The 23,955-nt window shown below is 42.3% G+C and overlaps 1 long non-coding RNA gene across 1 annotated transcript in view; it reads right to left on the reverse strand.

The window, feature by feature from the left end:
* LOC124055388 overlaps positions 1-23,951 on the reverse strand; it is a 28,381-nt gene extending 4,430 nt beyond the window's left edge. Inside the window, exons 1-2 of the long non-coding RNA XR_006842622.1 lie at positions 23,486-23,951; positions 17,174-17,280 (exon numbers count right to left, since the gene is read on the reverse strand). This is a non-coding gene — a long non-coding RNA (uncharacterized LOC124055388). The remainder of the gene's footprint in view (positions 1-17,173; positions 17,281-23,485) is intronic.
* Between the last annotated feature and the right edge of the window lie 4 nt (positions 23,952-23,955).

Consider the following 23,955-nt stretch of genomic DNA (forward strand, 5'->3'; position numbering starts at 1 on the left):
TGTGGCCATGTGACAAATGATAGCAAACACGGAGTCTGAGCCACTCAGGGAAGATTACAGTCAGCCCAGTTCAAATAAAAGGTTTTTTTTTTTTTTTCACAATTGCTGTAGGTTTTCACTGTTCATGTTTGTAATCATTATTTTGCACAGTTCAGTTGACAAGAACCTTATATTTCTACAACAGCCTGTCAAATTAAATAACCTCAAGGGAACTGTTTGATCCATATAAGCTTGTGTGTTTTTTAGACTTTGGTGAGCAGACTAACGGTGGTATGCAAGAGGAAAACCTGGAAAACTAATTTAGCCTCTCTAAAACATGATAAAAGGCCTTCTCGGGTGCCCTTCCAGTGGACGGACAAGGTACCCTTTAGCATCTGTGTCCGAAGCGTAATTGCTTCCCTCCACGTTTGGTTAACATAGAAATATCACCTTGCTTAAGTTTAGGCACAAAAACTAGGTTGGTTAGGTTTAGGAAGGGATCGATGACGTTCGGCTTCATACCCTGGTCTTCTGACTTTTCCCTCTTGTAACGTACTGCTTCGCATTGTGTCACCGCTGTGATCATCTGATGCTGATGAGGCTGTGATGTATATAACAGACAGATACAGTATGAGAGAGATTTACTGTCAGAATAAGCAACACAAGTCATGAGTGTTTCTCTTTGTCAGAGGATGTGATCTAAAGGGTCTATTTGTCACTCTAATATCGATTTCCTTGGAATAGGGAAATAACTTTTGTTGCACTTACACCGTGAAGAACTACCCAGACTATTTCTGCTGTGAATCACATGTCAATTTGTAACCGTACTTTTCTGAGAAATGAACATTGGCTGGGAGCAGACTTCCTGATTGGTCATTTTGAAGCGAGAAGTACGTCTGCATGTCCTGACCTCTGCCCGTTGTTTCTTCATGCTCCGCTGTATAACAAGACCATCACACAGCACCGACGGGAGACAGGTCTCAGCTGCTCGCACTCTTATCAGAATGGGCTGTGCGGAGTGAGGCGCCTCAAGGAAGTATCAGTAAACAACGCTATAGGGTTCCTGTTGCTATACGCTCAGGCACTCATGCAAAATTCAGCACTTTGTATGTAGACTGAGACGGAGCCAAGGCAGAAGGCAGGGGTTGTGTTTTAACTGGTGAACCCTCACAACTCGACTATTCCCTCTCTAATTCTGAAGGAAATGTTTGCAAATTTGACCTGAGAGCGCGAAACAGAAATATTAATTGCTGCACTTACACATGAAGAAAATCTGTAGCTCCAGCTCCAAGCAGTTATCTCTCGCAGTCTCTCTCTCTCTCTCTCTCTCTGTCTTCCTCCCAAGTCCTTTAATGGTGTGATCGCCCTTAACTCCACTGTAAATCTCCCCCAAACGGCTTATGGCTCAAATTAATGGCCCTGCCATAAGTGTTTGAATTTCATGAATTGTAATAATACTTACATCACAAGACACATGAAGTCATGTCTCCCTCTCTGCAGTGGAGATATGATACATTTTAGAGGGATGCACAAAGTGGTCCCCTGGTACCGTAGTGATGTATTCTAATAGACTGTGCTGGCCAACCCCCGGGTGCAGATATTCATGATTCATATTTGAAGGCTGCAGAACATTTAAATGGGACATTAAGTGGCGTAGAAGATTAAAACACTGTTGGCTTTGTGGAATAACTGGGACGTTCACTGATGGAGTATTATGCCTTTCTTTCCTTTTTTTTTTTTTTTACTGACAGCTGCATGTCCTGAGCAGACAGAATATATCAAAGTCAAACAAAATTGGGAATTCTCTTCACTTTTTATATAAGAGAATATGAATTACATTTACATTGCAGCTATTGTGCATATTTTTAAAAATCTGAAGATATGAGGAAGCTCCAAGTTCAGGAAATGAAATTACAGCATCCGCCACCTGACAAATAGAAAACTTTGGGTCTCTTAAGTCAAGTGAAAATGGGAGGTTAACGGAAGTAAACTTAACCAAAGTGCGACCGCAGTTAAGTGAGAGGTGTCATATGACAACAGTCACCTGAATTCAATTCGTCCTTCCCTACATGTCTAAAACTCATAAATTGCAGACAGTGATAAATAACTTGCAAAAAGCGTCCTTAAAAGCGCCGCCCTGTTTACATGCCAACCCATGAGGTCACACTGGTTTAGGTTACAAAAACTGATTACAGGACTTTATCTTATTTTCAACAAGCCCATGTAGTGTTGGCTAAGGGCCAGTAGCAGTTTAAGTTGTCTAACCATCAACATTTCACAAAGTGGAGCTCACAAACTGTGGTGGAGGACATAAGTCAACCTGGCTTTCTAATGTCTTTCTAGCACTGATTAGCACTCACTGTTCCTTTGAACTCATGTTATTCCAGTGCCAGCGAAGTCACCAGCATCTCCTGCACACTTGGAAAATGAACCGCAGTGTCCAAACAGCACCGGGCAGTCTTGAAACTCAGCACTGAAGGCAACGAATCTAAGCAACGAATACTGATGCTGGCCACCACCTGATGTGGCTGCTGAAACTGATTAAATTACAAGTACAATCGATCGGATCCAAAAATTCAACCCTCAGAGAACATGTGGTTGTCTGCTATCGCAAATAAATAAAACTTACATTTCTGCCTTTTGCTAGTGACAATTACAATCAAATAAGCAACAAGCACCAAATAAATATAAAAAGAGCGAAAATCTCATCTCAGGTCCTGCAGAAGTCTGATCATTTGTAAGCTGCAAATAAGGTTAGGAAACAGACATCCCATCCTTGTCTGTCATAATCATCCAACAACTTTATCCAGCCAATATTATTATAGGTGCATGTTGTGTGTCTGTGAGAGTGAGCCTGCGATCGTGTGTGCGACGTGGAGGTGTATGTGTGTGTGGTGGAGCACGAGGACGGACTTGATGATCCCCTGTCTCCTGGTGACTGTGTGGAGCCAGCCAGCCGTGACGAGGCTGCCATAACTACCAGTTGAGCTCTGTCAGGGAGATGACCCACTCTCTATTCAACAAGACCTGCCACCCTGACAGACAGACAGACAGAAAGCATGACGGACAGTGAGACAGGCGGGCGGAAAGACAAAAGACAGCATGTGAATATTTTAACTCTCGGCTGAATCCGAGAAGTCATTGTCTCGCTCCAAACAGCTGAAAACAGGAAAAAGCCGTAGGTGTAATTGGACCTCGGCAGCGCAGGTCAGGAGTCAATGGTCTTATTTGAGGGCTAACACCATTTAAGACTAATTTGAGACTATGTGTTATTGTGCCTTTAACTAAGTTTCTAACCTGATCTGTATAGAGGTTCATTGCGCTTTTAAAAGAGACCTGCTGCCCTGCAAAAGGCCACCTAATGGTTTTTCAAACCCACAGTATTACTTTAATGTACTGCAGATCAAAGGATAAAACAACCGTTTCTGCAGATGAGGAGGGAAAAAAAGAAGTGCAGAGAAGATTTTAGATTTTCTTCATGAGAAGTCCATTTGGGTTCTCATCGTTGCACTTGATTACAGTCTCGCAAACGATTAAAAGGCACTTAAGAAAAAAAAAAATCAAAGCACCTCATACATTTCCAAAACCAAAAAAATACGCTATATCTTGTTATTGTGGATTCATTTAATCTTCACTTTGAACGGTTCTGATGTTTGTTGTACGCAGATAAAAGTTGACTGCATTATAAAAACCTTAAACAACTATGTGACTCCTTAGAGGTGAATTCTCAGGATTAGTGCAACAACATTAACTGGGGTCTTCATCATATTCTGCACACATGTATGTGTGTGCATGTAGTTGTGTTTGTGTACATTCAGGCACTGTTGCTTCAGTGCACCTGCGTGAGGCTGTGCACATTAGTGTGTTCATTTTGTCATTGGTGTTTGTGTGCGAGTAGCGAGGTCAGGACCTGGGCTGGAGGCCTGTCCCTGGAGAGCTTGCCTCCAGCGTGACCAACTAACACTACAAACAATTAAAAACCGCTGCTGCCTTCCCCCTCCAGGGCGTTCGGCTCTATCCAGCTCAGGTCGGAGAATTTGCTGCTCTGCGCTGCATAGGATTCCAAACTAAACCCTCACTATCTGGTCTATAACGATGCTGGGCAACGCTGAAGATGGAGAGGCAGAATCGATACGGCTACAGCCTGTGGACCAGTGTGGAGACAGGGGGCTATTATTAGGACGTCCTTTCTTTACCACCTGAGCCACTTACACACTTGAGACAGTCACACACACACACATTCAATTCCTCCTCAGTCAAAAGAGCCTGCATGTAAGAGCAAATGATGCTTGTGGGGAAAAATCTTTGGTATTTATTTCTGGAATTATTGCAACAGAAAAGCTTCGTCTCATAGCAGCAAATATTCACATTACAAACTCAACAAGGTGTTCGCTCTGCGACGCCTTGAATTCACTTGAAACAATGCAAGACTGCTGCAAAATTAATTGCTTTGACTACTTTGACTTACTTTGAGAGCAAACAAATAATTCAGACTTGTGGTCCTGTCTGATGCAATACAGACCTGGCCTGCGTCACAAAAGCGGGCCTCACATCCAGAGCAAAGTCTGTTTGAATTAAAGGATCTGAATTTATTAGCAGACTGGACACAGTTAGCCAGTAAGATAACCAGGCAACCAGTTATCTCCCTGGGCATATGCTGTGTCCACCGCTCCAGAGCCCTGCTGTCAAAGCCATTGTGAATCCTAATGATCACAGTGCATCCCAACCCCAACTGGTCAACACACACACACACACACACACACACACACACACACACACTCTCCCCGGTCTTCGCTCCAGGGGTCCTGACAAAACAGGAGACGGCGGGGCCTCGTCAGAAGACAGCGATGCTGGTGCGCTCCACCTGCTCACTGATTCTTACGCCTGGAGGAGCCTGAAGGCACTGCCATCACACAACCTCCCTGTCCATGGCACACACACACACACACACACACACAGAATAATACACAAATCGATAGACACACACAGATGCCCACATTCTTACAGGCACACATAGATCCACAATGGACACATACACTCTGCTCCCCTCGTATCCTTCTTACCTACCTCCCACCTCTTCTCCACCTAACATCCTTTCCCTCGTGCCCCCTCAAATCCGACCCCTATCCATATCCTGCTGTTTGTCGTACTCCCTCACCTCCTCGTCACCCAGCCCGCACCCCCAACTGCAGAATGCATGAAACAACACACACACAAACACACACAGAGACATGCACGTACCCTCACCTGTCAGGTAACATCAGAGAGGGGAAGAGCTGAAGAGACGTGACAGCGTGCTGAAGGAATCGTGTGCCAGGAACACAGACCTCTCTCCGTTCACCTCTGCTGTGCTGGAACACAGCGAGCTCCAGCCCCTCACCTCTGTGAAGGATCAGACCTGTTTGGAGAGTGCTGGAGAACCTCCAGCAGTCAGAGCAGCGAAGACGCGCCGAGGAGAGGACGTAATGTATCCGAGTTATGCGGAGAGGAAGTTCTGATAATCAATAGGCGCACAGAGGAACAAACAAAGACAGAAGAAGGAAAGAAAGCATGGGGTAGGGAGGGCCAACACACGCAGCCTGAAGGCCTTTTCACTATCCATCAAGTTCAACAAGTTGGCCCGAAAGCTTGCAGCTGCCATATGTGGTGAACCGTTTACACAGTCAAGTCCAACAAGTCGGCAGCAGCCCGGCAGATGATTTGCTCGATAAGGAGAAAAAATAAAAAAAATCACCATGAAACACTTCACACAGCACCATGAGCTGTCTTTCCAACAGTGCGTTTTTGTTGATTGGTGGTGTATCGTTATTTTTATAGATATGGAAAATGTGCCAAACGTTGACGAGGTTATGTATTTTTCAGCGGTGGAGATTCAAAGAAAGACATTATTCAGCTATCATTCACTCTGTATCAAAGAGCAAGTGGATTCTTGAAAGCTCCATTATTGCGATGACATTCGACAATCGCATAGAAACCAATTTCTCCAACAGTATTTGGCAGCAGATTTTTATTTAGTTTTAAGCTTTTGATGGAAACGTATAAAGGTTTTAGTTAGGGTTTTATTTATTGTCTTTTAAACATTTAAAGCTATTTTACATTTTACTCTGTGTGTTTAGCTGGAATCCAGCAGCTAAACCGTAAAATGAGCTATTAAAGCAGTAATCACTGTGTCTATTTGATGGTTGACATTAAAACTGCACTCATAATGAGCTACAAACATGAAAGATGGCCGCCTGAAATTAACATTAATGTTGCTTCCACAGCCCATGAAAATGTTACCATAGTTTTTCTTTTTATAAATTTTAGTCAGCTGGCCTACATGTTGTTGTGCTTTGTTCCAGCTCTTCTAAAACTGCAGCTGATGTTGTTTTACCAGTTAGGAGCTAACAATGTATGATTCTACAGATGCATAAATAATATGTGTACCATTTAGAGTAGTTGATGAAACTCTGATAAAAAATTATTGTTTTTAAATGTCAGCCTTTTTTTAGCTTTTTGTGGAAAACAGATGATCACTGAATATTTTGCATCTCAGTTTTCATTGAGGAGACTGATGCTAAATAAAAGACACATTTGAATTCAACCATGTTCACAGGGGCCTTTGGAGAGGTGTTCTGGGAAATGTAGGAAATCATACAAAAATACAGTACAAATAGACTTCAAAAAATAAATACACAAATAAACAAGAATCTAATTTGTGGTGGCAGAATGTACAGAGCTGACAACAGCTAACTACCAATATCTTTGGAGGTAACTGAACTAGATGATTAAAATTAATGTAGCTGTCAGTGACACTGCGACGGACTGGTGAGCTGAGAGGATCTTCCTGCCTTCTGCACACAGTCTGCTGATACAGACCTCAGCCTCCCCTGAGACGAGAGCATTATGAAGAGGGAGAGTTCTTTGGTAATAAAACAATATTTTTCAATTACTATCGCTATTTTTTTGTTCCTGAAGAATTGTCCGATTTCTGCAGCCAATCTCATTTTCCCGCCCTGACTGATGCATAAAATGCGTGATCATCAATACAGAAGAAAAAAAAATGTTGCAGACTGCATGCAAAACTCGATGTATTCAAGATAGGAGAATAAATTAGTAATATGTGTGCATGCGCTGGCCTTGGGAAAAACATTCCCTCTTTATAATTAAGCCACTGGCAGACTCAAGCAAACCTCTCCTTTCTCCTCCTGGTTTGAGGGGAATGTTAAAAGCCGTCGCAACTAATTGGTTCCCCTGCCTCCTGTTTGTCATGGGAGGAACACAACAATCGACGCCCTCCATCAGCTCCTCCTGAATCGGGGAGCGAAACAACAGGGTGGCTGTCTTGTGTCACGCCAAATAGACTGACAGTCGGGCATTAGTGAAGACTGATGTCGTGCATTATTCACTTACAGGAGGATCCATTTCTCTCCACTGCCTGCTCTGTCTCCTCTCCTTTGTTTGGGCCTGAGCCAACAAACTATAAACTTGTTCAATTATCATAAAACAAAAAGAATCATAAGTTCTTTGTTTATGCACCCTGCAAATGTTGGACTAACACTCAGCACACGTTTCTGTTGTCTAATGCTGCTTCCAATTATTTCATTTACTTAAAGGGAACTCTCTGGCATTTATAGTAAAGAAAAGCCCTCCACGCAGATTTGAGGGGCTATTTGCAAGTTAGAGAATGCCACTCGAGCAATAACTACCCATCTCTAGAGTTAGTTATCCTCTGGATTCACAAGAGCCATTTGCACAAAAGGGGGAGAATGATTTTGCTTCATCAGGAAGAAGTGGATCTTCTAAAAACAGTCATTTTGCTTGCGCGTCTTCCCCCAGCCCACCCTTCCATCTCGAGAGATGTTGCGGGCTGATTCTCTGCCTGAAGTACCTCTCGACGCTCTCAAAACTTACATCACGCATTGTTTCACCGGCTGTCGTGTTTTGTGGGCTCTTGGCCCGTTGGGTTGCTGGATTGAGTGTGTGTAGGTTAGTGGGTGGGCAGCAGGAGTGGGTTCTCTGCAAGGGGCAGTAGATGCTGGAATTCCTAATAGATGGTAATTGAAATGAGCACTTATAAGCCGCTGGCTGGTGTTTTCCTCATGCACGATGAAGGGCTGCTGTAATCATGCACTAGACTCTGTTGTACTCCACATGCAATGGATAGGCTCATTAGTGGATACTATGCATTATATAGGTGTTTCACACATACTCACACACGAAAAGCTCAAAGAAACATCAGACTCGCAGCCTGCTGAAGTATTTTCTTTCTCCACAGATATTACATTGAACTTCTTGTCACTGGTGGGCAGAGAACAGCAGCCTTGAAAAGTTTTACTGAAATATGACAAAATTCAGTGAGTCGGCTGTTGGATGTGAAGTGGATGGCTCACAGAAAGAGCCTTCTCTTGAGTATTCTCAGTCTTTCTCTTCCTGTCTGCCTCTTGTCTTTGTATGTGGCTTTCAGGACAAATGCCTACTTTAGATTTAAGCAGCTACCACAGGTCTCTAATATCCCCTGTTTGTTTCGATTGTATTATATGATGGTCTATTTACAGGTGACCAGAGCAGTGGAAATACAGTGATTTGACAAAAAGGAAGAGAAAAACAAAAGGTAAAGAGCGAGAGGCAGTGAGGGGAGCTCCCTGAGAAGTCAAGTGCACACACAGGTCACATGATCCTGTTCCTGCTCTGAAAATCCACACATTTAAACGCTTTGACAGAGATGGAGCTGAAATTCCATAGCTGTCCGCCTCACTCAATCGGCCACAATATCTTGCTCCAGCAAACAGAAGCTGTGGTGCTGCCGCTTAGCACCAGGATAATGATCAGATTAAAAGCTTTGACTGGTGAGACTTGGACTAATGCCAGGTGATGGGAGCAATTTGCTGCCCAATCAACAGCGAACGAAGGAGGGAGAAGTGCACCATTGGCTACGCGCGACAGCGGGGGGGTTATGGGGGCGAGGAGAGAGGGTTGGAAGCATCCCAACCCCAAAAAGCAGCTGGTGATTCAACAGTTCCTATTGTCAGATTCCATTACATCGCCCTGTGTCTTTGTCTTTCTTTCTCTCTGCCTCTAATCAAGTTCTTTTGCCTGTCTTCCCCACTTTCCTTCAAAAAAATGGATGGTCAGCAGATGGCCTTTTCATTGAAGTATTTCTGTTTGGCTCACACACACACACACACACACACACTCAAACCTAAATCTTATGCTCAAGCATAGAAATGACACACAGAGCAAGAAGAAGTAAGATAAGCAAGGAAGTGAGGATTAAAAAAAAACAGCAAGCAGAGACTGAGGAGATGTCTTTGTCAGAGAAAGACATGAGTGGGCCGGCGCGCTAATCATCGATCGGATGATTAAGGCAGATGAGGAGGGCTTTTTCCCCCAGTGAAGGATCTGATTGTTGGTCTCCTCCTGCCTTGTGTCCAGGGAGCTCGCCGTCGGCAGCGGCTCAGGATCAATACACTCAATCTCGGCTGAGAGGGGCAGCGTCAGTCACGCTGTGCCAGACTATTAGGACCAAGTAGGCAGACAGTGAATAACTCCATGCTTCCCTAGTCCCACCTCACACCTCCGGAGGGAAGCGATGAACTGGCTGGCTGGCTGGCTGGAATGTGTGTGTGTGTGTGTGTGTGTGTGTGTGTGTGTGCGTGCAGTGTGTGCAGTTACCACACTTTCCTCAACTTTAGTTAAAGGAATATTTCACCATTTGCCAAGAGTTAGATGAGAAGATTGTGTCTGCTAAATATGAAGCTAAAGTCAGGAGATGTTAGCTTAGCTTAGCACAAAGACAAATGGCATCTAAAGCTCACTGCTTCACATGTTTCATCAAAAACCCAGCACAAAAGCCACACATTTTGACCAGACACATTGACTTCTTGAGTCCTCTATTCCTCTTGGACACAGTCTTTATGCTCAGCTAACCAGCCATATTTAGTGTATGGGTATGAGCGTGATATAAATCATCTCCGGCTCTCTCACTTCAGAGAAAAGTAAATACATTTCTCAAAATATCAAACTAACACCTCCTATAAAGGAGAATTGAAGACATGTTTTCAAAGCTGTGGCCGTGCGAACAGTGCACTTACCAACTTTGTTGCAGAGATTTGTGAGACTAAATAATTTTTCTGACTTCAATTAACAGTAAACCCAGAATTAACCTGCTGAATTAGCTACTGTCGCTAATTAGGTGGGGATATGCTTATGGGGCAACTTGTCAGCCAACCAGCCCAGCTGTTAGTTAGCCAGCTGGCAAACTGCCTTCTCGTCTGTCATAACAAACACTTATAGTGTTTGCATTTGTTACCTGTATGGAGAGCCAACATTTTTTATTCCTAGTTGATGTTTGCGAGGTGAAGTACAGTCTTCAGCACTGCAGCGTCAAACGGAGCCATGAAATATTTGTGTTAATAAGGCTGGACTTTCTTTCACCTGTGCACATGTCTGTATGTTCAAACTTTGCTGTAGTCCCACTCTGTGGCACAGCTTTCCTTCTCAGTATCGTATTGAATTTCTCTCAGGATCAATAAAGTATCTATCTGTCTATCTATCTGGGGAGGAGAGACCCCAGGAACAGGATGACTTTCCTGAGTATTGTTATCTTGTTCAAGTCTCAAGTTTGATTTCTTTAAATTCAATCATCCTCATAATAACTGCACTTGCTGATGAAGATGTTGGCAACACTAGCTAATTCAGTGTTTTCTTTCAGTCAGGCTCAGAGAAAAGTGTTTGATATGAGTGATGTAGAAATTAAATTCATTTGGACAAATTTAAGAGGTGCTGACTAACTTATTACGATCCACTGAAAGAAAAGACACAATTATGAGAATAGAAAAAAATATCACAATGGCCAGTACAGGGGCTTGAAAAATGAGGCACATACCAACTTTAAATACATTTACTGGTATTTTTATTCATTGCGGGACTAAGGATGTTGGAATAAAAAATGGAGTTTAGCTTTTTGTGCCATTATGTGGAGAAATGTATTTTGTAAAAATCAATAACTGATCCACTTTGTCCTTGTAAGAAAAATAAAAAATTAAAAGAAAAAACACTGCAGCAGTTTCACTGATTTTGGAAATAAGTAATAACCACTTCTTGTACCATATCCTTCACCTTTTCACAGTACTCCCTTTAGATTGTCAAGTCCTAACTCTTCACAATATTACACTGAAAATCATGTTCCTCTTTTCAGACAAAAGGAAATAACTCTGCTGCTCTGACATGATGTCAAAAGAAAAAAAAACATTTTCATCTTGCTTCTTGAAAACCTTGTACACTGACAGAAAAACCCCTCCTCCCCCCTATAGACGGTATCATCCTATGTGGCGGGTGAAAGACTCGTTAGCACTGTATGAAAGGAGGAGTGGGAAGGGTGGCACTTCTCAGACAGCTGTGTCCCTGACAGACAATGGATGGCCCAGGTCCATCTGGATGCAGCAGGCCTGTACCAACATGATGTATACATCTTCACTAGCCAATGGGTGCCATCAATCCCTCCTTCACCATGGTGACCGCTGGTGACTGCTAGCCGAGCATAACAGCCTCTGTCTAACTGTCTGCTTATCCATCTTTATGTTGTTGGATAATTATTTCTTTTAAGAAGTCACAGAAAAAAAAAATCACTATTATTGTCTGATAGATGTGACAATGATGAGCTGAAGTTAGGGACCGTCGAGTCAGTTTCTCTCTTTTCCTCACATAAAACTGGATTTGTTCTCATGTGGAGCTCTTGCACAGTTTCTTTTTAAAAAACGCAATATTGTGATCCGGTTTTTATCGATAGATAACAATGAAAAATGGCCATGTGTAATTTTGACGTGACTTTTCCTCACTTTTCAAAATATTTCCGGGAAGCAGTGAACTTACATGTGAGGTATGTACAAAAGGATTTAATTCAGAAGATTTTGAATTTTGAGCAACTTCCAGAACAAATAGCATTGCAGAAATAAATACACTGACCATTTTATCATCTATTCACATGTTGTTTTAAATTCAGTATTGTGCTTTAAGTAGAACCTGCTTTTGAGTTGAGTGTTTGCAGCATTCCCCTCTAATCTCCATCTTAAAAAAAAGAAGATAAAAAAAAATAACAGGCAACCTTGTCAGGCAAGCAGTGGAGATGCAAAGAGGGATTGGAGAAACGGCCTTGCTACAGGACCATTCTGAATATGTTAACAGCGCTGCTTTCCTTGAACTGTCACAACTTGAAAATCCACCGTGTTAAGAGCTTCACATGCAGGCAGCCATGAATATCTGCCGTTTCCACAGAGTTGGCCACACAGGCTCTTAAAAAGCACTTGTTGTAATACATGACCAATTCCCTGGCAGCGAGTGCAGGGGAGTATTAACATCTCCTCAGCCTGGTTCGGTTTTAATGTGATGGAGATGTTATTAGAGCCATCGCAGGTCCAAATGAATGGCGAGTGGAAGCGCCACAGCAGGAGAGAGAGGAGGGAACACATCGACCTTCGCCTTACCAAGGACAAGGACACTTGTGCTCGTAAAAAGGGGTGGTCCAATTGTTCACACCAGCCATGGCTGCTGAACCAAGCCTCGGTGTTAGGCTTACACGTTCATGTTACACTCAGTTAGTCAGCTGGGATTTCACCTAATTTCTGTGATTTGCAAGTTTAAGGTGCCACTGGCTAAAATAAATTGGAATTTAGTTTAGTTTCCATTGCTCAATCCAGCATTTCATTATCACATATTAAATCCCACTTTTCTTGTATACATATGTCCATAAACTGGACAAATTCAAGGATAAATTGCGTGGAAACTAGGAATCTATAAATGAGTAATCATGTGCTGAATAATTTTCTAATCATTTGTGACAACGTAAATTATGAATGAACTTCCTGCTAGACCTATGAAATCCAATCATTTAGTTATAATATACAGGTGTTCAGAAATACTAGTTAATACATGGTGCCATATATGTGAAAAGACCTTAATATTTTTGCTGTCTTGCATTGTTGTGTTAAGCAATTCTCCCTGTGACAGGACGTGCTCTCGTCTTTGAACAGTTATCCTGCCTCCCTGCTCCTTTGAAGTATAATTATTTTGCTTTAATTAGAAGCGAATCATGCTTAGTAAACACAAAAACACAGTCTCTTCAGATTAATAAGCAGGGGTAATGCGTTAGACACGAGGAATTGCTTTGAATGGGCTTTGGCTCGGCTCCAATTCGGGCATGATTCTCATTGTGCAGCAGCTCCCAGCCTTGACGAACTGACCAGTGACTAGCAGTTGCAGAGGGGGAGAGTGAAGATACAGCAGAGGAGCAGCACAGGCCCGTGTCCAACACTGAGTTCTCCTATTGTTTCAACACAAAACATGTTGTTCTTTGTTGTGTGCTATTAATAATACATTGGCCAAAATCTGTAAGTCAAATAGAGCAGAATTTGTCATGAGGCACCTTGTTGAAAACCCAAACTGAGTGTTACATAACTTATGAACGTGCGGTGGGCTTTTGCTTTTGTGCAAAATTTAAGGTTTGTGATTAAATCTTGATTTTTCTGCAAATATAGTTTTGCTTATTTTACGCATTCAGCTTGGAATAATACAGAACAGGCTGTTAGTGCAAGACGGTGCAGGTCTTCAAAAGGGACGCAGGCTTTGTAGTTCAAACCAGATTACTCAAACATCCCTTTAGTCATCCAATTCACTGAACCTAAACAGTGGGCAAGTTCATATCAGACAATCCTTAGATGAGTTTAGATTACATCATTACAAATCTAACAACCTTTCCTTAACACATTCAATTATACTATCAAACTGAAAAGATAAAATGCTCTAATATTTACTTGCCAGTTTCAGCAGCAATGCAGAGGGTGGGAGTGAAAGAGGAGGAAGTGTGTGTGTGTGTGTGTGTGTGTGTTGGGGGGAGTGTCGCTCTCCCAGCAACTAATTACTTAAGCAGTTGTCAAAGGTTTGAAGCTCGCTCTTGAATTCCAATGAACACTGTCCATGGACAGCGGTGGTTTTGCATATATTATGAATATTTCAGCTTCTCCCAGTAACCTTGGTGTCGCTTGGCAGATAGGGGCTGGCAGAGAGCCATTTAAAAGCTTCTCTGTTGCAGAAGGGAGGAGACAGGGTATTAAGCTTTATCTATACTTGACATTTCGAAGCATTTGTAATTAATTCATATAGAAAATCTCCCCCCCCCCCCACTCCCCTTCTCTAAATGACTGGCCACAAACAGTCGGTAACAAAAGGTAGCTGCTATTGTTTTTGTGAAAGGACACCAGACTCGAGTGGTGCACGTTTAAATTACATATCAAAATACAACAAAAAGTCATATGTATCTTAAAACCGCTGAAGATTTTTTTCCTTTAGATGTCTCTGTTTACATGCGTCGTTCAGGATTCAAGGTAGGAGCTCGCACAAAGCCAGGACCTGAATACAGCCACAGGCGTTTGAGATTCTGAGTGTGAATAAAGATGTGTGCATAAGTGCTAAGAAAAGTGAAATGTGAAAGTGCAGCCAGATGGACAAAGTATAGACTGTCTGCATGTCACAACTCCTGGCAGGGAGCCAAAGACACAGGTGTGTGTGTATGTGTGTGCGTGTGTGTGTGTGTGTGTGTGATTAACATCATATCCACTTTGATAAAGAAAAAACACCTGAAGTTAATCCTTAAGTCTAAAAAGTTTTACTCTTTAAGATCTAAAAAGTCTCCTCAGTATATGCACATTGTGTCTTTTCATTCTGCACTTCCTCTCCTGCGTCTCACACACACACACACATCTTTCCTCCACTTCTTTCTCTTTGGGTTGGTTAACTGAAAACACATGCAAGTGCTCAAACACACAAGTCAGACCTTCAGGTAGCATCGACAGTTTGGCCTTGTATTGAACATTTTTGCAGCTCTTGTCTTCTAAAACTGCCCAGCAACTATTTGTTTTCACCTTGAAAAGATAACAGCCGCTGTCTGACTCTTCCTCTCCAACTTCTTTACAATACACAGTGTAAGTCCTGCGAGTTGCGATTTTGTTGAGCATACTGTTGACTTTTCCCTCATGGCGTGAAAACAAGCATTCGGCATCCATTTGGAACAGTTTGTCTGAAACACTCTTTAACATGCCACTTCCAAAACAACATCCAGGCAGCAGATTCAGAGTTATCTCTTTTTTGGTTTTGTTTTGTTTTTATAAATCCTCACCCGGCACCTGCAGTACCCACAATGCAGCTTGAACAATGAGAATTCAAGTTTTAGTAGATTTAATGCCTTTTTGGCTCACGTTTTCTTTTCACAGCCTGCAACTGTTTTTACTTTGACGATTGTTATTTCATCCTCACTGCTTTCAGCAGCGTTGTTTCCATGAACTGTATTTTGAAACCTGAACAATATACACGCAGTAGCCCAATTATAAGAGATAGATAGATAGATAGATACTTTATTGATCCCGAGGGAAATTCACGAAGATGAAGTCAGTAAGAATAAAAACATTTCAGGCCTTCCAACTGCTGTAGTTTGTATTTTCTTATACTCCAAACTTTAATGCTATAAATTGCTTTTCATATGACAATCTATAAAATAACAATCTGTGTTTGTTTGACTGTACTTGCTGTACCAGATATGTTTTTGGTTTGTTTTTTATCCTACACTGCAATGAGAAACTGTAAATATTTCTGCATTGAGTAAATAAAAACACAAAGGTCACACAATACATTTCTACATTTTCCAACAACTCTTGCTTTGGTGACCGAGTAACTACGGTATGCTCAGTTTTCCTTGATGGAGGGTTAGCTCTGATGTTCCCAGCAGCCTCTTTCCTGGAGGTGATGTCAATCCACTGAGATGACTACGCAAGTGTAAAGACCTCAATCTGCGGCTGTGCCTCATCTAAAGCCCAAACCCATCCACACCATTGTGTCCATTTTCTAAAAGAGTGAGCGAGTTAGAGCAGCGTGGGGGTAGCGAGCGTGTTTGTGTGTGCGTGGAGAGAGCATGCCTGTCCAAGAGGTTGCCAACTGGCATTAGGGGAATGTGAATCAGTGAGGGACCACCGCGGTGGTATCCAGTGGTGTTGAGAGTGTCTCCCCCCCTCACACACACACACACGCCAACCCAGCACAACCCCCCCCCCCCCCCCCCCCCCCCCCCTCCCTACCTTCACCCCTGTGTTCTCTTTCACAACACACCCAACCCCTTCCCACCCCCCCACCCCCCCATGCTTGTCCCTTGTTTCTGCCTCCAGCTTTAGCACTTCCTAGTTTAGTTCTGCCTGAGTGCAGAGCAGCTCTCTCTCCAATTTAGTGAGTGGCAGGGAAGATGCGGACTGACACCACACTGATTCAGAGGAGTTAGTGTGTACCTCTGTGTGTGTGTGTGTGTGTGTGTGTGTGTGTGCCGTTAGGTGTGGGTTTATAAGGAGAGAACAAACTGCAAAGTGTGAGAGAAGGAAGGAATTAAGACGTAAATAAAGTTTAAGTGTGTATGTGTGTGTAAAGGAGAAAAGGGCACATTAGCTGTTGAACAATACCGTCATTTCACCTCTATAATCTTTCTAAAATAATCTGCAGCTGTTGCCACACGACCTGTGAGTGTCTTTCCTAATTAACAGCACATTCATGTGAGAGAAAAGAAGACAAAAAGAGGCTTTAAAAAAGGGATCAAATCATATCTTCTATCTGCTGCGATGCCACATCTCTAAATCCTCTCTTTTCATAGTGAAGACTGGTGTTTGCACAAGGGCTGCTTCCATGTGAAGCCTGTATGTGTGGAAAGCTATGGCTCTCTATGAGGAGGCCAGCTCCCAGTCTTCAGGGTGCCATCCTGTGGCAACATCACAAGAAATGTCAAAGATTTTGAAGGCTTGGTTAAATACGACTGGATTTCTTTGCCTTAAACCTTCAATGACATTTTTGGCTGTCGGAAAGGTCAGCATGCAGCTCCTGTGAAATGCTAGCTCTTTTGGGGTGAACTTCAATACAGGATAATAAATCCCTCTTTTTATTTTTCCCTTCATACTTCCAGTGCTGGCCATGCCACAATAGCCCGTCAACATGTAGGAAAACATACATGGCTTGATGGGTACTTCTGTTCAATCTGTCTTCTATGTGATAAATTCCTTCCACCTAATGCAATTATGATATATTTTCAGTGAACTGCACCACACGACCGTACAGTTGAGATATTGATGTCTGCCAGGTCATTAAAGAATAATTTTGAAAGCCAGTTTTTATAATGAATTGCATTTACCTTCAGAATAATGAATGCGTCTCTCTGCGAGGGTAAGTGCAGTGTTTCTTCATCAAAGTCCACACGTCATCAGTTATGAAACCAGCTTGAGCTGTGGCAACAAATATCTGCAAATAAAGATTTTTTTAAAGTTAATTCACAGGCGAATTACAATTTACACTTTGGTATCGTTTTAAGAATCATAAAAAGGAAAGTGTCACTGTTGACTGGAGGCCCAGGAAAGGCTCCATTTTATAATACAATATAATAATAATAATAACAACAACAGTAACACCTGTGCTCAAATATTGGCATGTAACGTATGTGTAAGGATCGTATGTTTGTGAAAATACAAACATGAGAAGACAACAGCTGCTCAGTTGCACATGAAGCCAAAAAAGTTCGAAGTCTTTGTGGGGCATCATGTGCATCAGGTGAAGCTGCAACTGTACGTCAAATTGGTTTTGAAGCCTGTTGCCATTGTGGTTACCTTCCTGGTTACCTGCATGCCAGGTCCAGGGCTGTTAATGGTCAGTCCATACTGCCAAAGCGTAGCATGGCAATATTTCCACATTAAACACAGAAACATGTGGGTGTGGAGGATTTGGTTAGTTGTACTTTTCTAATAAGTAATTGTTACAGTAGTGTAATTACTTTATCAATAGGTAATGATTTAGTTTTTCAAGAAACTTTTGTCTCCTCCTAGTGGCTGTGAGAGTAATTACATAAACACTAGCAATGTGCTTATGATACCATAAGCTTCACCAAACTCTTATTTTCTCCTATACTCCTATTTACTGTAGCCTAATTTGCTCCTCAGCTCGGGCAAACTAATTTTGGGTGCTTCAGATTTTACACGGTCCTGCGCTGTCCTTTTAAGTTATGGTAACCCATTAAAACTTAATCTGCTGAGGAAGGCCAAGCGAAGTGGTTGAAAGCTGTTGTGTTGAGATGCTCCCACTCCAGGAAAAAAAATCTATTAAAAAACGTCTTTGGTATTGCATTAGGTCTAGTGAAACAGGAAGCTTAATTCCCTTCCACTTCTGTGTGAATGTACATATTATTATTGGTGAAGGAGCAGCATTGTGGTACTTTCCACAAAGATTTGATTAAAATATTGATCACATATCACATGGCTTATGGTCACTTTTCATTAGTTGCAGTTGTTTTCATTGCCGTGGTTCCAGAGCCTGAGTCACTTCCTGTAAAAAAGAACATTACCGCAGTGCTGTAAACGGTCAGTACAGGGCAAAGAAGGGAGAACTTAGGTAGTACACTGAAAACTAATGAACGGTGCCGGAGAATTACTCATCTTTGTGCCGTTCACGAGAGGTAAACCTGCCACGGAAACAAGTAATCAAGCCTCAGCTTCATTCATATTTTATTTTGTAGTTCCAACTGTACAACTGTAATCTCACTGCTGGTTTTACCAGAGGATGTTGCACTCCACCATCCACAGTGATGCACAATTACTCCTTCAATATGATGCCACACAAAGACGATTTGGAGAGATGGAGAATCTGATGAAAAGCATTGAACAGGAATTAAATCATGTTTTCCACACCATAGGTTCAGAAAATGGTGCTTGAGACACTGGAGAGCCCAGCGGCGGATTCCAATCTGTGGGCTGAAATTGGAAATGAACAGCGGTGCCGTCTCCATTCTGACAGCCTCGTGTCAATAAAAGTCAGTTTCCCTCCATTGCTTCCCATGGCTGACCACAAAGGGACTTTTGTCAGTGCAGTCAGAGCTCTGGACAGCTAATATTGTGCTAAAGTGCAGAAAATGTTGATTTCATTTATGACCAGTAAGATTTTAACGATTAATCTGAACATGCAGGTAGACAGCAAGCAATGAAAACAAGAAAACATAGTCTTTAAAACCTCCACCTGTACCCATAAGTGCCATATTATACAGCAGCAAAATGGTCGTTTTCTGCATTCAGAGTGAACAGCACTCAGCAGCTCCCTGTGCAAGGGAGATCATATAATGTGATTTATGGTTCTGGGGTGAATTATGGAAACACTGACCTTCCCTTTACATCCCATCAAACAGATAACTGGCCAGTAAGTTGCTGTTATGATAGGAGGAGGGGGGGGAGGGGGGCAAGAACACTGTCACACCTGTTTACATGTTCTGATGCAAGCGAATGGCAAATAGGACTTAGATTCATATCGGATGCTGATGAATGAACAGGAGTCAAAAATTTGGCTGTCTGAATCTGAGCGTATGTTTGCTATTGTGCCCACGCGTCTGCAGCGATGCTACCAGCTCTGGACTTGATCTGACAGAACACCATTAAAGGTGGTATCTCACACTTTTCTTTTCCAGCAGAATGCCATGACAATACCATCTCTGAGATTTTTTTTTTTCTTTTTGGAAAAAAAAAAGAAAGAAAGAAACCTTCATCTCCCCCACCTTTGTTTGCACTTTCAATTTGCATATCAAAGAAATCCCATTGGGACCTGCTTTGCATATTTACATCTGATTAGTAACTTTAAATGAACATGTCAAAAATGGTCGAGTTTTCTTTTTTGAATGTGCGAGGACTACCTAGCTTGTATAATTAGTGCCAGCACATGTAACGTAGCCAAAAAACAAAACAAGCTGATTTCAAACAACACAAGAGGCACCTTTTATATTGCCTTTCATTAGGCATACTCAAATATTTCTGTCTCACCTTGGACCCCAAAGCTTGCTAAATGATAACTCCCTTCGAATGATAAAGACAAAAATATGTACTGTATGTTTGTGGTAATATTTCTTTGCAATGACATTAGGTCTTGCAAATTCTATCAGTTTGCTTCTGATGCGAATATTTTTAGATGTACGGAGGAAGAGTTTGAAAAGAGAACGGCTGGGTTCAAGGTCAGTTAGTTCTGTGACAAAAACAATCTGTCTGCTTACCGTCATATAGTTCAAAGTCACAATAGGGTAAAGTGATATTCTGTCTTCTTACCTGCCAGCAGAGTATGTCTCAGTGCTGACATGTTATTCCTCTCATTCTAGAGACCAGAAGCGAGATCTAAAACCAAATTTAAACATTTTATTTTGCCTGTGTTTTGTCACATGTGAGAGGGATGGGAGGGACAGACTCAAGGGCCTGTGCTTTCTTATTTCCACCAAGTTGAAACTTGACATGTTTGACGCTTTGTGTGTGTGTGTGTGTGTGTGTTGCAGCATGTCAAGAAATTTAAACTTTTCCCTGCTGAAACTTCTGGAAGACTGAGCTCCTGCAGGCCATAGTGTGCACACAGGGAGCCTAAAAATGAACTATGTGATTATTAATTGGAGTCTATTTTGATTCAGTATTCCACGCTGCATATCGTCACGGGTCCTCGGTGGGATTGTGTCTGCTTAGCGGTGTGTTGGGGGGGAGGCAGTCTGGAAGGCTGTGCCGTTTGGAGCACGGCTCGCTACCCGCACATCGGCATACCAATGAGTGGGGTTAAGAAGGCACGGCTCCTAGCGGAGATACCGTTCCTTCAGCAGACCCAATCCGCCAAGTCTCCACGGACCTATTTCCAAAAGCTGCTCCTAATGTGGGCCTGTGTCAATCACCCCCACAGACAGCTCCCCCTCACCCCCTCTCCTGTCCATATGAAATAGTCATACATTAGGAACCAGGGGAGAGCACCTCACTGTCTCAGAGTCCTCATGTATTCTAATGCAATTCAAAAGCTATGGGTAGTTAAGTGGAAGACAGTTGCTGGATGTTACACTTGCGCACTGAATGCGTTTCCTTCTTGTTGGGCTTTCAAAGAGTTGAATTTCGACATGTAAGAATTCGGCTGTCTTTTGTCTCTGTTTGTTTGTTTATGAAGAGTCATACTGTGCAGGCAAGCAGAGGATTTAACAGAGGAAGCGTCGTTCTGTCAGCGAGTGGACAGGGGCTGGATATTGGATCTCGCAGTGACATGTTTATGTGACAACATCATTTGACAGCTCTGACACTCCATAGACGAACACCTTCAAAAGAGTCGACAGTATACCTGCTCAAAAGTATAGGAATACCTTTTTGCTGCCAGTTGTACACCCAGTTGATGGGCTAATTTTATTTTGTTTTTAAACAGAGTTAGGGTGTGGAGCGTATTTCAAACATAATCAAGGTTGCATTTGGCAGATATGCCTCCAGTACTCAATTTTGTATACTAACAATGCTGCTTTACTCATTGCTGGTATAAGCGGCTGTATGTAGTTCATCAAAAAGTTGACAAATGTTGACAAAGACGGATCAGCATAATTTGTTTTTATGACTAAAGCTTTAAAAAAGATCAACTTCTAAGCATTTCAAATCTTGCATAGTTTTTATTTATTAGGATTTTGTATGGTTTAATCGACTGTGGTCTGATAACATGAGCAAACCACCTTGTAACTGTGAAATGTAGAGTGAGTCATCGTATTTCTGCAATTGGCTATGTTTTGTCACTAATGAACATGTCTGCCATCTACTGAATATGAAGATGTAGGGCATTTATTCTGCCAAGGCCAAATGTCACGATGTTAACGAGTGAAAAATAATTTGTGTATCTGCCCCATGAGTCTGATTCACTCCAAAATTCAATAGGTTCTCCACTGGCCCATGCTACATCTGAAACACCAAACTTATCCTTTACTCTAACTTTAGGCAGCTCAGAAGTCATTAAAGTGCTTGGCAGATGGCTGTAAAATCTACTACCCTCAAACTTGAACAGAAAAAGTTAAAAAAAAAAACAAAAACAAGAGAAAAAGTAAATATGAACATCCTCTCCGTTCTGTATTATCAGGAGTTGTTCTGCGGCGCCACGGAGGCAGCCACTGCTAGGTTCCTCCATGGCCAAGGATCCAATCTCCTCTGGGGTCAAAGTACACGGCTGGTCCAATAGCACCATGGTTGGCTGAGTGCAGCACACGCTGGGACAGAGGTATAGTGGCAAGTCCACAGGACATGAGGCAGGATGAGCAAACCACGGGGATCTGAGTGGATTTATTCTCCTGCTGGCATCCTTTTTGGTCGGTAGTGGACCTGTTGTACCGGCTCAATGTGTTACAAGCAACGCAGAGACATAGAGGGACACGCGGGAAATGAAGGCAGGCAGGGAGCTTAGATGCGTAAGAGATGTGATGCAACAAGGACACGTTTTGGCTTATTGTTTAAAAATTGGCTCTCTATCATATCACAAAAAATAGGCCTCAAAGGAAAAAAAAGCAATTGAAGGCCACCAAGCAATGAAAATTATCAACACAAGTATAGTTTTTGGTTCATGTTTAGTCGTGCACAATTTGTCTCTAAACTTAATTTAATGTAGGCTACATGAAAAGAAGTTGATAACCCAATTAATTGTGGAGAAGTCTGCTATGCAGAGAATTTGGACCAGGTTTAAATAGATTCATTAAAGATAAAATGCTGAAGGTTATTCCTTAGAAAATATCATTCCACTGTGGAATACGCATCTAAAAGACTTAATAGGTTTGTTCACATTTATTGTCCTGAGCTGAAATTAAGTTTTAGTGAGCAGACAATGACATGGAGCATTGCATTAGCACAAATTTTTCTAGTTACGGCATAATAAACCGACATATACCTGAGTTTTCGTTGGAATAAAGAAACAGAAGGGTCACAGGAAGATGATTAAATGTTCCCTTTGAAGAAATTGCTTTGAAAAGTTGTTGCTTTATGATGCCAAAACCTGAAATGCCCACCCAGAGTGTCAGAGGAAAGTGTGCTGCAGCCGAATAGTGACAGTAATGCAGTAATGAACAGTTCAGATGGTTATTTGTGCCTGCTGCTATTGGCTGTTATGGTTTATTGAGAAGCGTCAGGCTACCTTTTGTCTTCACCTTTATCTACAGTTATGTAATTTATTTTCAGTTCAGTGAGTTAGTTGTGGAGCTGTTGAAGGTTATTGCTTATACTTTTTGGGTTTGTATTGTTAGATTTTTGTAACATTTTTGTAACATTTAAGTGTTGGCTTCCTATTTATACTTTTATGAAATTAAAACAATTGTATACAGTACAAAAGCAGCTCAGACAGGCTTTGTTTTACTTTTGAATAAGGTGCAAAGATACAATTTTCTTCTGCTTGTACTTATTTTTTTCTTAATAATAAACCAAATAACATTTGCATACAATACTACCCTGCCAGCAGATCCAAAAGTAGTAAAAGGTTAGAAACAGGACAAAGATTATTTGTTCTTGTTTTGTGCCCATTTTTCACTGTATGTCGAGAGAGCTGCCATGTTGAGGTGATTCTCAACTCTTGACAAAGCCCTCTAACAAGTTTCTCAGCTACTTTGACAGTGGATTATCCTGCAAACAACTTCATCATGTCTCCTGGCAAGGCTGTATCTCACCTTTGCTGCTGATGAACTCCCCTGAGTGCTGCTTCTCAAAGAGGGTCTTCATTGCCCGTCGTTTGCCACTCGACAACCTGCCAGGACTGTTCAGCTTGGCCCAGGAGGTGGCACTGAAGAACAACATGGCCTTCTTGGTGGGATCTCTGGCCCGCCTCATGCACTGGAGGACTGAGTTGTCAGTGGCAGCAATCACTGAGGTCCAGATGACGGAGCGGTCAGACGTGGGGGCCCTTTTGTCTGTGCAGCAGCTGGCTCACTGGATTTGTGATGCAAGCCACAGGAGTTACGAGGCAGTGGATCACACTACTCCTGCGGGCCTGAGGGCACACATCATGAGGGGGCACTGCAAGGATGCTAATGGAGGTTTCCAGTGGGGGACATCTGTCTGAGTGCCTCCTGGTCTTCCACTTTGACCCCTGTGCAGTCATATCTCAGCAACATGACTGCTGATTCGGTGTCTCATTCAG

Source organism: Scatophagus argus, chromosome 24 (assembly GCF_020382885.2).
Source record: "Scatophagus argus isolate fScaArg1 chromosome 24, fScaArg1.pri, whole genome shotgun sequence".
Classification (NCBI taxonomy): Eukaryota; Metazoa; Chordata; class Actinopteri; family Scatophagidae; genus Scatophagus; species Scatophagus argus.